We start from the raw sequence: 16,630 nt of genomic DNA on the forward strand, positions 1-16,630 counted from the left end.
TTATTATTATTATTATTATTATTATTATTATTATTATTATTATTATTATTATTATTATTATTATTACCTATATCATAAATATACTAATATCACATAATATCACGTTTTTAACTAATATAATATTATTCCTAGTAAATAAATTATATATCATGTACATACTATAACAGATTATAAGTATTAATATGAAAATATATATGGACATTAGTCTTAATACATTATAAACTTAGTTGATTAATATTATATGTGTTAATATATATATATATACATGATATAGGTTCGTGAATCTGAGGCCAACCCTACATTTGTTCAATGTCATCATATGTATTTTTACTACAAAATACAGTATAGTGAGTTCATTTGCTCCCTTTTACTCTTTACATTTTTGGGACTGAGAATACATGCGCTGTTTTTTACAACTGCTTTATTAAATGCCTTTGAAATCTATATTTTTGGACTGAGATGCTTTTATAAATGTTGGACTAGATAGACACAATCAAAACATTCCTCGAATGAATTATTATGCAGACAGAAGTTCTGCGGATTATTGTTGAATTATGTGGACATGATAATTGCCACCATTGAATTATGTGGACATGATAATTGCCACCATTGAATTATGTGGACATGATAATTGCCACCATTGAATTATGTGGACATGATAATTACCACCAATTGATGTGAATGTTATGTATCGAGAGAATGATTTTATACACAGGTTATGTGTATGTTATTTTTGTGCACTAGATATGTGTACGGTTACTAAGATTTATGAAAGATGATTTCGTACACGAGAAAGGTGTACTGTATTTAAAAGTTATCGCATGTACATTACATGTGGGTATAGGATTCGGGCCCATTTGTACCATGCAGCATTTAAATCTTGTGGTCTATCAAAATGATGAATTTTATTGTTTTATGATAAACTTATGAACTCACCAACCTTTTGGTTGACACTTTAAAGCATGTTTATTCTCAGGTATGAAAGAAATCTTCCGCTGTGCATTTGCTCATTTTAAATATATTACATGGAGTCTTTCATGGCATATAAAGGTCCGTTCATCGCAATGGTACCAGATGTTTTTGTATTCGTTCAGGAAGAATTTAGACGGGGTATGACATGTGGTATCAGAGCGGTGGTCTTAGCGAACCAGGTCTTGCATTAGCATGTCTAATTGATAGTCGTTAGGATGCATTAGTAAGTCTGGACTTCGACCGTGTCTGCATGTCAAAAGTTTTGCTTATCATTTTTGTCGGAAATCATCTGCTTATCATCCTTAGAAAATTACATGCTCATTATTCATAGTCTAGACACGTTTTACTGCATTGATTGCATGAATAGTGTATAGACAAAATTCATATCTTAGTGTATCTGCTAATTCATATTTTAGCGTATCTGTTATTGTTACCTTTGCCTGACAGCTTTCGTAGATTCCTCCGTAACTTATGGGATTTTAGTATTATATATGCATATGTAACTTATGTATTACAGGGTACTAATCTACATCCTATAATCTATTTCTTATCGAAAATATTTAATCTGATCGTACGAGATGAATCCCTCAACCAGTTCGATTCCCTCAGATTTCGATAGCTATTTCGATAGTTATCCCGACAGCTATTCCGATATGGATATTCACCTAAGCTCCGAAAGCGGTGTCACCAGAATGAATCAATCAATCAGCCATCCTCAATTCATCTGATGGGTTCATAGTCGACTTAATCAATGGAGACAAGAAGAAGGTGAACCTTTCCATCAACCGAATTCATCTCTCAGCAATAAACCTGAAGCGCTTACCAGCGAACCTGTCCGAAATACCAATTTTTCTCATTTCCAGAATAACTCATCACGATTATATTCTATCCACAATTCTAAACCTTATTCATCCACTCATTCCGACCGACAATCATCCTGGAGTAATGAAAGAAGTCAACGAACTTCGCACTCTAGTAATCAAATTGGAAAAACATGGTGCAAAATTTACCAGTTTCAGCAACATCACCGGCACCAAAAGTACCATCAGTAACAGCACCAGTACCATCAACAATCCATACCTCAACAACTCATTTTGTACCTCGAGTATAATCATCGTTCTACGTATCGTTCTACATCAATTATCTTCATTCTTCATGGCGATTATGTAATCTCTAATATTTTAGAGATTATGTATTCTAGTTCTAACGGTAAATCAAATGAGATTAATATTATATTAACTCATTAAATCCATGATTACATCTGAAGAAAATATATATGTATATATATTTTCATAAAGATTGTAATTAAAATTCTTTTGTACAAACTGTTAATGGTGAAAATATTTTAACGGGTAGGTAATACCCGAGGAATATTTAGATTTCACATTAATAAGTTACACTGTACATTCTTCGAATCTGATTCAACGATCATTTACTATCCTACTTACATCCACAGATATACGAATCCGTTCACCACAGAATAACCATTTTCATTCAATTTCATACTTGGATTTTGACCTATCAGAATTCAACAAGTGGCATAATGAAGAAAACATTGGATAAAATAAAATTTGTTAGAAACAAACAAATTAACTATGAGAAATTTTGTTAAGAATCCACGCTAACTGTTCCTAGCTAATTGTTCCTAGGTAACTGATTACATTTTATATTATCGCAATTTAATTATCGCAATTTACATTCTTGCAATTTTATTTATCGTCATTTAATTTCTATTATTTACTTTACGCACCCTATTTATCATTATTTAATTTCTGTTATTTATTTTTACGCACTTTAAATATCGGGACACGTATACAAGGTTTTGACATATCATATCGACGCATTTATATATATTATTTGGAATAACCATAGACACTCTATATGCAGTAATGATCGAGTTCTCTATATAGGGTTGAGGTTGATTCTACAATAATATATATAATTTGAGTTGTGATCGAGTCTGAGACATGTACACGGGTCACGATACGTATTAATTAATTCGAATATTATAAATTAAACTACATATGAATTATTGGACTGTTAACTGTGGACTATCAACCGTGGACTGCCGACATTGGACAATTAAAATGAATTAAAATATTGATTATAACATATGAAACTAAACAATTCTTCAAGTTTGCTACTTGATTTCATCTTAAACCTCATTTGTATCTTGATGATTACAATCTGCGTTCAAATCTTTCATGATTCTTGAAAACACCTCAATCGAGAGTATGAACCAAATGCACTTCATCTACGGAAGAAAAGATTGATGCATATAGTTATGCACTTGAAAACACTCGGAACCTGAGTAGACGTTTAACACGTATTTGTGCTAGCTCCTTTGGCGTTGTTATTACCGAAAATAACTTTACAATCCCTCTTCAAAGTAGCCAATTTTGTCACAGCTCCAGCAAGTCAACTTTGACTTTTTGTTCGAAACAACCTTATTATAACTTTGATATATATGCGTGCTCTTTTAATGTTACCGGAGAAACCTTTTATATTCCACCACATTACCATCAGCGTTTAATCATCTAAAAACACAATTCTCTTAAAACCACCTCGGATTGATAATTGATGATTCAAATATGGTAGCATTAAATGCAGAGGAAACTGTAAAATTGTAGATGGTCTAAACAGCCGAAAGTTTGGTAATAAAGAATGGAGTGTTGGGAACGCTCGATAGAAAATTTGATAATGAAAAATAGAAGGAGACTCTGAACAAATCAAAAGGACTAAACTTGTACATAAAATCCTGATAATTCTATATCGGATGAAATCCTTAGCCAACACCATGCTTCAGAATCTAAACCCTTACAGATAAATCTTCTTCGTCATCCTTCGATATTAGAAATTCCAAGATATCATCGTATCCATCATTATAAATATCCTCCATATTTCTGAAGATATTTTTATAATTATTCTTATCTGAAATCATTAATCTCTTCGTGCTATCAGTGTTACATCATATAGAAACTGTTAGTTTCTATATTCTGTAAACTTTTGAGCTTAAAATATGAATGTTATTGAAGTAATTTTGGTAACTGATGCATGAGTTAGTATAATATAATGACACTTGATCAACGTGATTATATTACAGTAAGTCATGCTGAGTTTCTAATGGAACGTGATGATTCACAGATCTTAACGTCATCATGTGCCATGTTACATAACTCTTTCATTCTGATTAACTTCTGAACATATCAAGAAAATATATTCTTGATAGTTCTATTCTCAGTGATTCTGGTAATTTGACAAATCAAATCGTGCTATTTCGTTCTTTCTCGTTTAGAACATTAAGTTCATTCGAAACTCCATACTTACGAATTCCGGACCATTACTCGCTTTACTAGAGGACGAGAGGATAATTAAAAGGCAAAGAGCTCCAAAATATAAGAGAAAATATAAAGCCCAACAACAACAACGGAATTACAAACCGTGGATATTAATACAAATAGCAATATAAAGACACGGTAGAATTAGGAATAGTATCACCCCAAGGTAATAGTAGAAGTAAACAGATTTTTTTTTAATGGAAGATTGAAAAGAAGGATGACAGAAATGATAATTAGGAAAATATCAAGGATTTAAACTGGATTAAGTATTTTCACAATCTTTTGGATGTACGAACTAAGAAAGAAAGTATAGGAATGGTGAGAATAATGGAACGAAAGAGTTTAATTTATAATGGAAATATCAGACAGAATAATCGAGGCAGATCAACGTATTTAATTATAGAGATCTTAATCTCCTTATTCGCAGAAGAATCAAATCTCTCAGATTTCGAATATTTTCTTTAAATCCCTTGAGTTCCGAAAATCAACCATATCTACGTCAAAAGATTTGACGAAACACAATATACTTATTTCATTCTTTTGTGATAGCTTCATTCGTACTCTAAACACAAATTGTTTTATCCACATTACTCAATGATGATAAAACTTTATGTATCAACTCATATTCGTCATGAAAACATTTTTATTGTTAGCCATGACCACCTCACTCAAATTTCGGGACGAAATTTCTTTAACGGGTAGGTACTGTAATGACCTTGGAATTTCCGACTAAATTTAAACTTAATCTTTATATGATTTTGATACGATAAGCAAAGTATGTTAGATTGAGTCTCAAAAACTTTTGAATTGTTCTCATGAATTCATTTGACCTTCGACTAGTTCCGACGATTCACGAACCACTATTTGTAAATAGATACTTAAACATATGAATATATATAATAACAAATTGAAATATAATTTGTAATATTATATTAAAGCTCAGTAAATATAAAATAAAATAAAAAATATGATATTAAGATAATTAATATTTAAAACATATTTATATATATAAATAAAGTATATTAAAAATATATTTTGTGATTTCAAATTTATTTCGTAAACAATGGTAACACTCAATTGTTATTAAATGAATAGTAAATGAGTTAAGAAGGAACTTATGTAATTTTAAAATAAATGGTAATCCAAAAGTGAGTTGTTTAAGTTATAGGCTTATTAAAAGTATATTTAGGATCAAATTATTTAATTTTAACACTTTTTATATTTTACCCATTTATAAGAGGGACAGTTGATGTAATTTTTATTTAAAAATTTAGGATCGAATTTTGTACTATAATGACCAAAATAAATAAAACTATTTAATTTAAAAATATGGAATTTTTCTGAATACTTTTATCCGCCACTAACTATCAACGGGATACAAAATAATAGTCCGTGAAAACTGTCGGTATATAATTACAAATTATAGGCGGCTAAACTATTTGTGTTTACTATCTTTGATTGAATGATTACATTTGTTTTTCTATATAATATACATATTCATATGTACATGCATCATCAACTTGATCACATACTTGCTACAATCCCCACCAAATAAAGGAACAAATCACTTGTCCACTACTTTTCATATTTTCTGCCATCCTTCACTATCAAACGCCAATATTCATAATCTAAATTTCACTCCAATTTGACTTAGTTTTCATTCAATCCCCTTTTGATTGGTTTATTATTTTTATATATTTCTTTTTAGTTTCACCATGTTTGATATATATGATACTCCGATACGTAAGAAGCAAAACTCAAAAACTATGCTTCTTTTTCTTTTTGGTTCTGTACTAGAACAACCATAAATTATCACCTTTCTTATCCACATCATCTGTAATCTATATATATATATATATATATATATATATATATATATATATATATATATATATATATATATATATATATATATATATATATATATATATATATATATATATATATCTGTGTGTGTGTGTGTGTGTGTGTGTGTGTGTGTGTGATACACAGAAATAAGGCATCCATCACTACTTTCTTTCTCCAGAGCACCAAACCACATAAACAACCATATCAACCACCACAACCTTGTTTTTCAATTCCATCACCCATTTATAATTGATGTTCGATTAAAACCCAAGAACCCTACATCACCATAACCACAGCGAGCATCACCACCACCATCGGCACTCACCATCACAAACACCAACCTTCACCAACTTTTCGCTACAACCCCACCTTTGTGAACTCTCATTGGTCACAACCAACGGACCATCACCACTTTACCATCTTCACGATATCACCACCAAAACCGCCACCAAACCATCACCTTCACCTTGAGACACCGTCTTACAAACCACCATGAACACCCTTGCTCCACTATTCGGTTCGAAATTTAACTAATCCCACTTCCACCATCATGAACAACCAACCCACCACCCTCTTCAGTTTACCCCATCAAACCCACTTCATTTACCGTGAACCAAGAACAAAACCCAACAACTACAGTTTCTGTTTCTTCCTCTCGTTTCGAATGTTGTTATACGTTTATATTTCTGGTTCTTTTTGTTGATCAACAAGCCAATAACACCCTCGTTTATACTTCTAATGCTACGCTACTGATCTTGTTTTTCCCGTTCAAACAAAACCTCATCAATCGAGAACACCATCTATTTTTTTTTCTTTCTTTCTTTCTTTCTTTTTTTTTCTTCGCTAATAGTTACTATTGCTATTGCTGCATTTATTCCTGTTTAAACAACCGAGGAATAATGAACGAGATAGATAACAAAGGTGATAACAGTGATCATAAGATGTATAAGATGACACGATGAGGGTGATGAACGAAATTAATGATGATGATGTTTCGGTTCATGGAGATATTAATAATAGTGATGGTGAAGTGATCGTGTTATTGATGAGATTAGATGATAAGTATCGTGATTTTATGAAAGCATTAATAACGATGATGTTTGGATTAGAATTAGATTAAGTTTATGATGATGAATAGTTCTGGGTTTTGAAGAAGAAGAAAAACAGTACATGTTAAAATGAATTTAAGATCCTTACTATAACAGAAAAACAAAGATAGAGGAATGGTATCGAAGTATGCTTAGGAAACAGGAGGTCCTAGGTTTGAAACTTGGCCACGAAAATTATTTTCTTTTTAGTAATAAAAGGTTGCTGCTGGGCTATGTTCCATTGTGTGATTTGGCCGTGTAAAATGACTACACTGTTGGGCCATGAAATTAATTTCTTTGTTGGACCAAAATAATATTTAGTTTATCAATTTTGGGCCGAAATACATCTGGGCCAAAGTTAAAGAATAAGAGAATTTGGTTTGTAAATTAAAGCAGAAAGTGTTGAACAGTTCCGTAGTTGAGGGTATTGAGTTTAATCAAGAGGTCTCGAGTTTGAACCTTGGCAAAGACAGTTATTTTTGGAACTTCTACTTGTAAGGTAGTATTATCACTCTTATTATTATTATTATTATTATTATTATTATTATTATTATTATTATTATTATTATTATTATTATTATTATTATTATTATTATTATTATTATTATTATTATTATTATTATTATTATTATTATTATTATTAAGTATTATTATTATCAAAATTATTTTTTATAATTATCATTATTAAAGATTATTATTATAAATGTTAATAACATAACTATTATTATTATGATTATTATTATTATTATTATTATTATTATTATTATTATTATTATTATTATTATTATTATTATTATTATTATTATTATTATTATTATTATTACTAATATCAAAACTATTATTGTTATCATTGTCATTTTTAAACCTAATCATTTTCATTATTAAAGAATACTATTATAATAACTAATATCATTATTATTATTATTTTTAAACATTATTATTATTATTATCATTATTATTATTATTATTATTATTATTATTATTATTATTATTATTATTATTATTATTATTATTATTACCTATATCATAAATATACTAATATCACATAATATTATGTTTTTAACTAATATAATATTATTCCTAGTAAATAAATTATATATCATGTACATACTATAACAGATTATAAGTATTAATATGAAAATATATATGGACATTAGTCTTAATACATTATAAACTTAGTTGATTAATATTATTTGTGTTAATATATATATACATGATATAGGTTCGTGAATCTGAGGCCAACCCTACACTTGTTCAATGTCGTCATATGTATTTTTACTACAAAATACAGTGTAGTGAGTTCATTTGCTCCCTTTTACTCTTTACATTTTTGGGACTGAGAATACATGCGCTGTTTTTTACAACTGTTTTATTAAATGCCTTTGAAATCTATATTTTTGGACTGAGATGCTTTTATAAATGTTTGACGAGATAGACACAAGCAAAACATTCATCGAATGAATTATTATGCAGACAGAAGTTCTGCGGATTATTGTTGAATTATGTGGACATGATAATTGCCATCATTGAATTATGTGGACATGATAATTGCCACTATTGAATTATGTGGACATGATAATTGCCACCATTGTATTATGTGGACATGATAATTGCCACCAATTGATGTGAATGTTATGTATCGAGAGAATGATTTTATACACAGGTTATGTGTATGTTATTTTTGTGCACGAGATATGTGTACGGTTACTAAGATTTATGAAAGTTGATTTCGTACATGAGAAAGGTGTACTGTATTTAAAAGTTATCGCATGTACATTACAGGTGGGTATAGGATTCGGGCCCATTTATACCATGCATCATTTAAATCTTGTGGTCTATCAAAATGATGAATTTTATTGTTTTATGATAAACTTATGAACTCACCAACCTTTTGGTTGACACTTTAAAGCATGTTTATTCTCAGGTATGAAAGAAATCTTTCGCTGTGCATTTGCTCATTTTAAAGATATTACATGGAGTCTTTCATGGCATATAGAGGTCCGTTCATCGTAATGGTACCAGATGTTATTGTATTCGTTCAGGAAGAATTTGGACGGGGTATGACATGGTCATAGTGTATCACAATCCTAATGCTCGAGATCGACATACAAAAGTTGTCACACCCCCAAATAGGGCCTGGGGTATTTGTGACTAATTATATCAAATTACAGTTGTATAAACGAGAACGACTCTATATGAGACGTTTTGAAATAAACCTTTATTAATAAAACAGCGGAAGCATTAAGATTGTTTACATCAAATCTAAACTGAAATAGTAATAGTTTTAAAATGCAAAGTAGATGTAATGAAATGAAGACTCCATGCAGCATTCAATTCATCAAGTAGCAGTCATAACAATCATCTTATTCGTCACCTGAGACAAAACATGCTTAAAGTGTCAACCAAAAAGGTTGAGTGAAGTTCATAGGTTTATATAATATGCATTAGACCACAAGATTTAGTTTAAGTTTGATTGATACCAAATATATCAATCTAAAAGTGTTGCTGCAGTTTGTAATATCGCTACTAAACAAGTTTACCCTATGACACCTTGTACTGTCAGTGTCGTGGAATCATTATTATGTAACCAAAGACCAACGGTCGAATGGTTAGAGACGTTACTCTCAATAGGCCTATTCACAATAATTAAGTTTGCATTTAAACGTAGCAATTAATGATATTACGGTAGGGATTTAGCATGAATCAAAGCATGACAGCATAGTTAACAATTTAGTACTTGTGTCTAAGCGTAAAACAGTTATAAAGCAAGCATGTGTCTCACCTCAAGTTGTAAACAGTAATGAAATAGTAAAAAGTGGGGCTATGAAGTTCACCTTAGTAAGTAGAGAGAGTTATTCCTCGGAATAAAGAGTTGAACGAGTGAGCAGGAAAGTCAACCTATTGACATTTAAGAGTAGTTAAGTGTTTTGCCCATGTTTAAGTTTAAGTATGTGTTTAAGTATAGTTCGTTTTACTAAGTTTCTATTCCTAGTAAGTTACTATTTTTATAAAGTTTCCATTTTTAGAAAGTTTCTTATTTTACTAAGTTTCTATGACTAGAGAGTTTCTACTTTTATCAGTGTTTTCCATTTTAGGATACTTGCCGTATTAGATAAGCTTCCAATCACCCCTTTCCCTTCGAATGGCTAATTTAGATCTAGGGGCTTGAGCCATAGGACCCTTTAAATCGGAAGTCCAAACCCTCTGCCTAGAATCTCATAGAAACCATTCGTCAAGAATGTTCGAAGATCTATACATCTCTAATACATATCCCAAAATGTTTTTATGTTACAATATAAGTAGTAGGTTATAGGTGCTAGTAATAGTAATAGTATATACATGTTATTTATTTTATTTTTAATTGCATATAATTTATAACATTATTTACATGTTTTGGTAAAAATAATAACTGAAGTAAAAAGTAAAAAGTAAAATAGTAAAAAAAAGTAAAAAGTAAAAAGTAAAAAAAATAAAAAGTAAGAAAAGAATACTTACTAGTAGTAATTCTTCAAACAGAGAAATGAGAGATTAAGGTGCAAGTTTGAAATGAGAAATGTATGTGGTATTTATAGTTAAAAATGGTAGGTGAAAAAGAAAAAAAATAATAAAATAAAAATTTCAAGAATGCCATATTTGACAAAAATGAAAAAAATGTGGAAAATGTTTTTTGATAAGATTGTTTTTGAAAAAAAAATAAAAAAAATATTAGTCAAATTTCATGGGCTCATTATTTAATTTATAAAAAAATCTTTTTTTTATAAGGTAAATATATATATATATATATATATATATATATATATATATATATATATAATGATTAAAATAACTTATCATTTAATTAATAATTATGTTACATATAGTTTTAAATATAATACGCATTAATATTAATATTAACTAAAGTTATTTTATATAATTAGTGTAAACTTTAGTTAACAAAAAGTGTCGACTAAAAATAAATATTTGATCAACGTCGAATTTAATTATATATTACGTATGGATAACAACCCTATAGGCAAATTAGTCAATTCAAGTATGAAAATATGAGGGTTGTTATAGTACCTACCCGTTAAAAGAAATTTCGTCTCGAAATTTAGTTGTTGCCATCAATCAGCGTTGTTCGTACATAGACGAGGATATTTACGTTTTATTTGGTTTTCACGTTCCCAGGTATACTCGGGGCCTTGCGTGAATTCCAACGGATAGAATATTGTTCTGTTTCAAGAATTAAAATCATACAAACCATAATTTCTACAAGTTCTTCTACGAAGTGCATTTTATTATTAATGCGGAGATCATTCAAAATGATGATGTTTTACAAGTCATTTCAGTAAATTGGATACATGAAATGTGTTCTGAATAATATTGAGCTCATTTAAACCTTGAGCTTTTATGCCACCACGCTAGGGTAGACAAAATAGAGAGGAGTTCATGAAAATCATAGTCGTGAAATTTGATAGAGATTGTCATTCTTTACAACAAGAATGATGAATGTGAGTTGAAAATAGAGTTTTATCAACATTGGTAATATGGATAAAACGATTCGATTATAGGAAGAGTATAAACCAAGCTATCACAAAAGAGTGAAATGAGGAAATTAAATGTTCGCCTTAACTTTTGACGTAGTCACGACTGATTTCCGGAATTTAAGGAATTTAAAGGAAATTTTCGTAATCTATAAGATTTGATTCTCCAGTAATTAAGGAATTTGTGATTTTCTTTGATTAAATGCGGTGAATTGCCTCGATTGCTGTGTCTAGAATTTCGCTATAAATTAGCGTCTTTCGTTTCATTATCTTCACTACTTCTATACCTTCTTCCTCAAATCATACTTCCAAAAGATTCGTCAATATGCTTCATCCAGTTCTAATTTTGGATATAGTCCTGACTTTTATATCTATCGTTCTTCTTTTTTATCTGTCACCGGAAGAGTCTATTCACTTCTACTATTACCTTGGGTTTATAGTGTTTTTAATTCTCCCGTGTCTTTACGTTGCGATACGTATTGATATACACGGTTTGTAATTTTCGTGTTGTTATCGGGCTTTATATTTTCCCTTATATGTCGGAGCTCTATGCTCTTGTTTTTCCTTCCCGACTTCAAGTCAAGCGAGTAATGGTCCAGAATTCATAGGTATGGAGTTTCGAATGGACCTACTGTTCTAAGCGTAATATCATGATTTGATTTGGTAAATTACCAAATTTACTGAGGATAGAACTATCAAGAATATATTTTCTTGATATGCTCAGAGATTAAGTAGAATGTAAGAGTCGTGTAACATGGCAAATGATGATTATAAAGTCTATAAATCATCATATTCCATTAAAAATTTAGCATGACTTACTGTAATATAATCACGTTGGCCTGACGTCATTATATTATACTAACTCATGCTTCAATTCCCAACACTTCTTCAAAACATTTGTAATTTAAACTTGAATTTTAAAGAATATAGAAACTAATACAGTTTCCTTTATGATATAATAAAGATATCGCAAAGAGATAATTAATTGCGGACAAGAATCGTTATGAAGATATTTTCAGAAATATAGAGGATATTTATAACGAAGGATACAATGATATCTTAGAATTTTTCTAAGATCAAAAGAATGAGGAAAATTCTTCTGTAAGGATTTAAGATAAGTAAGGAGCAAGGTATTCATTAAGGATTTCAGCAGATACTGAATCATCTGGATTCTTTAAATATAGGGTTTGGTCCTTGTATTTGTCCTTGGTCTCCTTCATGGTTAGCTCAATCCGTTTTTCAGTTCCAAATCTGAGCTTTTTCAATACGTCATTCTTTATCATCAAACTTTTGACCATTAAGACCATCTATAGCTTTTGCTGCTTCGTCAGCATTCTTAAGGTTAATGAATCTGAATCATTGATTATCAATCCGAGATGGTTTCAAGAAATTTCGTTTTTAGATGATTAAACGCTGATTATAATTGTCAACGGATCTAATGGTTGACGAATAGCCGTTGTTGATTTCAAAAGTAAGGAATGATAATTTCGATGATTTGATGTGATAATTTATCATAGAATACGAATGAATATAATACATGAGATAACCCTTGCTAAAGCTTTAATTGGATTCTGATATGTCAAAATCAGAATATGTAATTGAATTTGTATGAAAATGGTTATTCTTTAGTGAACGGATACATATATATGTGGATGAAAGTAGTATAGTTATTGATTATTGAATCAGATTTTGAAGAATGTACAATGTAACATATTAATGTGAGATATAAATATTTCTCGGGTTTTACCTACCCGCTAAAATATTTTCACAATTAACAGTTTGTACAAATAAATTTTAATTACAATCTTTATGAAGATATACGTTCATATATGTATTCTTCAGATGTAATATAGATTTAATGAGTTAATATAATATTAAACTCATTTGATTTATGATTGAAACGAGAATAAATAATCTCCAAAACCTTAGAGATTTCATAATTGTTGCCATATATTTCGCTAATGAAGTTATGAATCAATACTTCATCGTTCATTGTTATTGATATACCTCGGTATATGATGTTGGTGTTCGTGGAATCCTTGTGAAATTCACAAGACACGAATAATGTTTTCTAGAAAGTTTCGAGTATGTCGAAAATGAAAGTGTAAAACCGAACATGTAATTGAATAATACACTTGGTTTATTATGAAATGGAGTTTATTGTGTTGAAGCAGTGATTAACGATTGTTAAGTCATTAATAAAGGATGTACATCATAGCATATTAGTGATATGATTTAACCAAGTAGTACATACTAGTTAAGATTCACACGTAATAGCTTAGTACGAAAAGATTTATTATTATTCCAAACCATATATATATAAAGTATACATATATAATTCTTCAGGAAGAATGAGTTAATACATCTTAACTCATTATTACTAATATTCCTTGGTATATATGGGGCGTATGATGTTGATATCCGAGGTACCGAGTGTGATGTTGAGGCGTGGGATGCGGATGTCGTTGTTGGTACTGGTGCTGTTGGTGGTGATGTTGATGGTGCTTACAGTGCTTGTGGTGTTAGTGATGTTGGTGGTACTGATGGTGGTGTTGGTTATGCTGCTGGTGCTGCTGATGCTCTTAGGTTTTGCACCATATTTTCTAAAGCCACTACTCGAGCGCGAAGCTCGTTGACTTCTTCTATTATTCCGAGATGATTGGCGGTCCGGACGAGTGGATAAATAAGATCTGAAATTCTAGATATTATATATTCGTGACAGGATATCCTGGAAATGAGGGTGAAAATGGTGTTCCGAATTGGTTCGGCGGTAAGTGCTTCAGGTTCTTCGCCAATAGGGTAATTTGGTGGGTGAAAAGGATCACCTTCTTCACTTCTCCATTGATTAAGTCGACTACGAACCCATCCCCAATCCATCCTGAAAAGATGATGGCTAATAGGTTCGTTCGTTCCGGTTACGCTGTCCATGGAGCTCGAGGAATCAGATGAGAAATCCATATTATGTGTTTGGAATAGGGTTTGATACGAAATGAGTGTTGGATACTGAATGATATATTCGTCTCCTTAAATATGTATATATATTAAAAGATTTCCGTAATTTACGGAGGAAATTTAGGAAAAGTGTTAGACAAGGTCTATTGGGATAGATATGATAAGATATGATTTGGCTATACTCCAATAATGGCAGTATGATGTGTCGAGATTATAAAATGATAAGTATGTAATCTAATAATCTTTCGATTAAAGACTTTCAATTCGTATACTGTGGTAACTCAATGACATTTTTCGGTTCGCAAACCGATGCATAAAGGTATAAGGCATATTGGTACGTGATATAACAGGGAGTTATGTTTGAGTATGAATAGTAATTATTATAGGAGTTTCAAAATTCATGGATAATATTTCATGTAATACATATGTAATACACAAAACCATGATAAATGACAAAGGAATGTCGAGAATGGTGTCGCATTTAAATGTGGTGGCGGAATTGGATAGTACTTCGGAGAATGAGCAGAGTTCTTAGATTGGCTCGGCATTCTAAGATAAGTAAAGTTTCTAAAGTATAGTGTAGTATTTAACAGTTAAATGCAATAATTAAAGGCACTATAGCCAAAGGAAGTTGTAGTCCTACATTGCTAAGGTACCTAATTGTATATGGCACACTTAAAATACAATCCTGGTTCTCTACAACAGCCTGCTCTGATACCAATCTGTCACACCCTCAAATAGGGCCTGGGGTATTTGTGACTAATTATATCAAATTACAGTTGTATAAACGAGAACGACTCTATATGAGACGTTTTGAAATAAACCTTTATTAATAAAACAGCGGAAGCATTAAGAATGTTTACATCAAATCTAAACTGAAATAGTAATAGTTTTAAAATGCAAAGTAGATGTAATGAAATGAAGACTCCATGCAGCATTCAATTCATCAAGTAGCAGTCATAACAATCATCTTATTCATCACCTGAGACAAAACATGCTTAAAGTGTCAACCAAAAAGGTTGAGTGAAGTTCATAGGTTTATATAATATGTATTAGACCACAAGATTTAGTTTAAGTTTGATTGATACCAAATATATCAATCTAAAAGTGTTGCTGCAGTTTGTAATATCGCTACTAAACAAGTTTACCCTATGACACCTTGTACTGTCAGTGTCGTGGAATCATTATTATGTAACCAAAGACCAATGGTCGAATGGTTAGAGACGTTACTCTCAATAGGCCTATTCACAATAATTAAGTTTGCATTTAAACGTAGCAATTAACGATATTACGGTAGGGATTTAGCATGAATCAAAGCATGACAGCATAGTTAACAATTTAGTACTTGTGTCTAAGCGTAAAACAGTTATAAAGCAAGCATGTGTCTCACCCCAAGTTGTAAACAGTAATGAAATAGTAAAAAGTGGAGCTATGAAGTTCACCTTAGTAAGTAGAGAGAGTTATTCCTCGGAATAAAGAGTTGAACGAGTGAGCAGGAAAGTCAACCTATTGACATTTAAGAGTAGTTAAGTGTTTTGCCCATGTTTAAGTTTAAGTATGTGTTTAAGTATAGTTCGTTTTACTAAGTTTCTATTCCTAGTAAGTTACTATTTTTATAAAGTTTCCATTTTTAGAAAGTTTCTTATTTTACTAAGTTTCTATGACTAGAGAGTTTCTACTTTTATCAGTGTTTTCCATTTTAGGATACTTGCCGTATTAGATAAGCTTCCAATCACCCCTTTCCCTTCGAATGGCTAATTTAGATCTAGGGGCTTGAGCCATAGGACCCTTTAAATCGGAAGTCCAAACCCTCTGCCTAGAATCTCATAGAAACCATTCGTCAAGAATGTTCGAAGATCTATACATCTCTAATACATATCCCAAAATGTTTTTATGTTACAATATAAGT

The sequence above is a fragment of the Rutidosis leptorrhynchoides genome, chromosome 1 (assembly GCF_046630445.1).
Source record: "Rutidosis leptorrhynchoides isolate AG116_Rl617_1_P2 chromosome 1, CSIRO_AGI_Rlap_v1, whole genome shotgun sequence".
Lineage (NCBI taxonomy): Eukaryota > Viridiplantae > Streptophyta > Magnoliopsida > Asterales > Asteraceae > Rutidosis > Rutidosis leptorrhynchoides.